Below are 5,071 nucleotides of genomic sequence, written 5' to 3'. Positions count from 1 at the left end.
TTAGGTTTTTATATTGGTAACGCCACGTAGCGCTCTGTATGAGAATCACTGGCTGTGCTGTGTGCAGTCTGTGGCTGGGTGGCATTGTTGTAATATTCGCCATTGTAGTGTTGGGCTGTTCGCTGTTAACAGCGCATAGCGTTGCGCAGTTGGAGGTGAGCCGCCTGCAGTGGTGGATGTGGGGGGAGAGATGGCGGAGTTTTCAAATTTGTAAGACTGGATGTCATGAACTGCTATATATATTATGACTATTAAGGTAAATACATTGTTTGTTCTCTGTTAAAATCTTTCATTTGCTAACTATGCCTATCAGTAGTTAGTGCCTCCCGTAGTTTGAATCTTTTATTTAGCTGGCAGTAGTGGCGCTCGCTGTATTGCAGTAGTTCGAGTAACGAAGATTTTTGTGAGGTAAGTGATTTGTGAAAGGTATAGGTTAATGTTAGTCAGGGCCATTCTTTTGTAGGGATTATTGAAAGTCAGATTGCGTTGCGCTAAAAAAATATTGTGTCAGTTTAAGCAATCAATCATAAATTTTTCAAAGGGGACGTTTCAATACAACTGAATGTACCAGCAAAATTATATCATTTTACGACACATACTGAGACGTGTTAAGAACTGCCACAGTGTGCATGACGTTTCAATTTATTACTTCTTTACTACTAACCCTATTCATAATACAGTACATAGACTGTAGCCACGTATACCACTGGATGTACCAACAAAATTATGTCATTGTACGACACACAGTCCAGGATATACGACATCATAAACATTGAGATACGTGAACATGAAACTGAAGGGCGAAATTTGCTAGAAATACAGGTGAAATATGAGTACAAATACGTATGAAGTGTTTAAATACATATGAAATATATTTGACATATGTGTAGGCATGCAAAGCCACAGGCTAAAAGCTCGTACTAAACCCCCAAGACGATTTCAACAAAAATTGGTACACATGTTAGTTACGATCTGGAAACAAATAGTGTCGGGGTAAGAACCACCAGCCTCCTACTGGAGTGGGGGTGACAATGAGGAGAGAGAAGGCGGCAGGAGGAGATGATCGGAGAAATGGGGAAGAAGTTGATGGACTAATAAAAAACTGGAATAAATACATATTGGGCATTTTTATAAATAACTGTTTACCGTGGTTAACATCGCTGGATGCAGCTAGTACGAAGAATAATAGTAAGCTCTCTCCCCCTCTTCGTCATCAGAGCCGTACAGAGAGAATCCTGCGCCCCTGGAAGAACTGTAAATATGCGCGCCTACCGATTCCGTAACGCTCCTTTTCCGCAGTATTTTCTACTCAGATGAAACAAATTTAGTACTTTTGTAAGTAAGATAAATAAAAATAACGGCCTTTATAGTCAAATGGTTAGCGCCGCTGCCTTTAGAATGTAAATACCCGGGCTAAATTCCCGGTATCTCCTCAGAATTTTTCTGAGTTAAGAAGGTTCGTTCAACCTCGTTCGGCCGAATGAGGCAACGGAATCATATGTTCCATCTGCTGGCAATAACTAGAGTGTGTGGTAACATGCTGATCACATCTTATGGTCATAGATTGCTCCTCGTGCCCCCGTGTAGCCAGCAGTCAGCCAATTGGAGCAGAGCTGAGGCCTAATCCTTGAGGGATGGTCTTTAATGAAAATGAAGCGTTATTGAATAGTGTTACTCAAATGAACTTTGCGTATGAAAAATACCTCCTCAAGAAAGTAGACATACCATTGCAGTGAATAAATTACGAATTGCATCACCTATCTGAAAAAACTGTTCTAAAACAAAATGTTTATCTTATTGTTTATGACAGCTGCTGTACACTGGTTTCAATATGATGTATAATAAACAATAGATACATTATTAATGACGCATAAATTATTAATTATAAACAGAAGAGGGGAGGCTATAATTAACAGTTCAAGTTTGTCCCTTTTACGTATGTTAACACGATGTTTCAGTTAAGTGAATAGATTATATCTGTCTATGGGCACGACGAACAATAACTACCGCAATATTATTAATTAGCCACAGAAGACGTATTCTCGAATTCTGTTTTATTTTCTCAGCCGATATTACCAACCAAGACTTGGAAGTAGCAAAAGTAGTGGAAGGAGGGTAAAAACGTCCGTGTCCCCTCCAATTTTATTGCTTTCTTCATTATCGCGTCTCATTCCAATCCTTAGTCGGCAGAATTTGGTGGTAAACGGAGGACACCTTGTATCCCTACTAGTCATTTCCTTTTCTCTTTCATTGGGAAACAGAGCGAATTTAAAAATATTGTCTATATGCTTCCGTACGAGCCCTATTTTCTTTTACCTTCGTAGTCGCCGCGCGGTCTAGGGCGTTTTGTCACGGTTCGCGCGGCTGACACAGTCGGACCTTCGAGTCCCCCCTCCGGCGTGGGTGTGTGTGTTGTCCTTAGTGTAAGTTAAATTAAGTAGTGTGTAAGCTTCGGGACCGATGACCTCAGCAGTTTGGTTCCCTCAGAACTTACCACAAATTTCCAATGTTTCTTCGTAGTCCTTAGGCGAAGTGTACGTTGGCGATAGTACAATCGTTTTGGAGTCAACTTCAAATACCGGTTCTCTAAATTTTCTCAATACAAAACCGTAGCGAAGTAGCAGCAAGGACCCCTTTGCTGAACGTGAGTGAGCTGTGTGGGTGGCAAGTTTGAGAACCAGTCCTGCCATTGACATATAAACCATGTTAACGATTGACCCACGGCCGGTTTAATGCCCAGGTGACACAAATCGCCGCTTGCGGTGAAAGACTGAGAGAGGCACTAGAGCCACCACAACTATAAATTTCCTGTATAGAATGTGTCACAATTAGTAGCGCCCACCTGGGGTATCTAGCTAAGACGATCTTTTCAGTGGACACTTTTAATGAGGTGTCTAAATGACGGTGGCAGAAAGGCAGCCCATTCTTTCTCGAGAACAGAAACCAGAGAATGGAATCATCTTGGACGTTGGGTTTGGAGCGAAGTTGACGTTCTGACTCATCGCAAAGTTGTTCCTTGCGTTAAGGTCGGGCCTGAGGGCATGCCATTCCATTTCAACAATGGTATTGTCCACAAACCACGGCCTTACAGGTGATACTTTATGACAGTACAGTGTCATGGAGGTGAACACAATCTGGCATTCCGAAATATTTCTATACATAATGCAGCAAAATGTGTTCGCATCAGTTTGCATCTAGCGTTTCCTTAAGTGCAGTAACGAGACCACACACTAACCACACACACCAGTAACACCAGTACCTATGTACTTCACTGTTGGCACTACACAAGATGCCTACAGGTATGCGCCAAACCGAAATCGTCCACTGCACTATCACACTACCAAAAGTCGACTTGGCCAGGTTTAGAAGGGTTGAAATGTGGCTAATAGATTTATTGTTCAGGTGATACCCAATGACTAGTCCACGTTGGAAGGTATCGATCTGTTCTGGAAAAAAAAAGGTTCAAATTGCTCTGAGCACTATGGGATTTAACTACTTAAACCTAACTAACGTAAGGACATCACATACATCCATGCCCGAGGCAGGATTCGAACCTGCGATCGTAGCGGTCGCGCGGCTCCAGACTGTAGCGCCTAGAACCGCTCGGCCACACCGGCCGGCTCGATCTCTTCTGACCGACCCATTCTGTTGTTACTGTTTCTCTACTGACAAAACAATGCTCCTTGTTTCCTTTTTTTACTGGGGAGTCCGTCTCTCATGACATCGAGTCCGCATTACATTGTGGTGTCCGGATACTTTTGATCAGATAGTTTACATCCGCCAAATGGGGCAGAGAGTGTCACTGACATGATACAGGATATTAGGTGGACATAATTAAAACAAAGGCTTTTTTCGTTGTGGCGGAATCGTCTCACGAACTATCAGTCACCAACTTTTTCCTCCGGATGCGAAAATATTTTGTTGACACCGACCTTCATATGGAGAAACGATCATCATAATAATATAATGGAAATCACAGCTCGCACAGAAAGACATAGGTGTTCGTTTTTTCTGCGCGTTTTTTTTTTTTTTTTTTTTTTTTTGAGATTTGAATAATAAAGAATTATTGTGAAGGCGAGTTTATGAACCTTCTGCCAGGCCCTTATCTGTGATTTGTAGAGTATCCATGTAGATGCAGATGTAGATGTTATCCGGCGCATGGCATGCTAGGAGCGGTCGTAAGGGGTTACGCAGTTATCACCTATCCCAATGACCCTCCCCTCTCCCCCCACCGACTAGCGTCAAGTTAGATAGTAAGCAGCTAGTGTAATATTTGCCAACGGCCTTGCCACAGTGGTAACACGGGTTCCCGTCAGATCACCGACGTTAAGCGCTGTTGGGCTAGGCTAGAACTTGGATGGGTGACCATCCGGTCTGCCGAGCGCTGTTGGCAAGCGGGGTGCACTCAGCCATTGTGAGACAAACTGAGGAGCTACTTGATTGAAAAGTAGCGGCTCCAGTCACATATGCGGCCGGGAGAGCGGTGTGCTGACCACATGCCCCTCCGTATCCGCACCAAGTGATGCCTATGTGCTGAGGATGACATGGCGGTCGGTCAGTACCGTTGGGCCTTCATAGCCTGTTCGGGAGGAGTTTCAGTTACAATGTAATATTTATATTAAAACAATCTAATCTGCAGTGATACGTCGCCTGGTGCGTAACCAACTGTCAAACTAGACTTTTTTTTAGTTCAAAAATACCAAAATACGCTTTGGTACTAGATGTCAGTTGCAAAGTGGGTCAACAGCAAGTGTATACCACAGGCAATAGGACCATTTCGGTCGTAGCAGTATTCATTAACAGATAACGGGACGTCATGGGATACCACCTACAATCGTGTCGGACTTCCTTTTGCCTGGTGTAGTGCAGCAACCCGACGTAGCATGGAATCAACAAGTCGTTGGAAGTCCCATGCAGAAATATCGAGCCATGCTGCTCTAGCCGTCCACAACTGCGAAACTGTTGCCGGTGCAGGAGTATGTGCACGAACTTACCTCTCCATTGTGTCCCATAATGTTCGATGGGTTTCATGCTGGGTGATCTGGCTGGCCAAATCATTCGCCCGAACTGT

At 43.5% G+C, this 5,071-nt stretch overlaps 1 pseudogene; it reads left to right on the top strand.

Annotated features, from left to right (window-relative positions):
• Window positions 1–4,275: 4,275 nt before the first annotated feature.
• LOC126253776 (5S ribosomal RNA) lies at window positions 4,276–4,393 on the top strand (annotated as a pseudogene).
• Window positions 4,394–5,071: the final 678 nt, after the last annotated feature.

The sequence above is a fragment of the Schistocerca nitens genome, chromosome 4, assembly GCF_023898315.1.
Source record: "Schistocerca nitens isolate TAMUIC-IGC-003100 chromosome 4, iqSchNite1.1, whole genome shotgun sequence".
Lineage (NCBI taxonomy): Eukaryota > Metazoa > Arthropoda > Insecta > Orthoptera > Acrididae > Schistocerca > Schistocerca nitens.
This window is presented reverse-complemented; position numbering and strand designations above follow the sequence as displayed.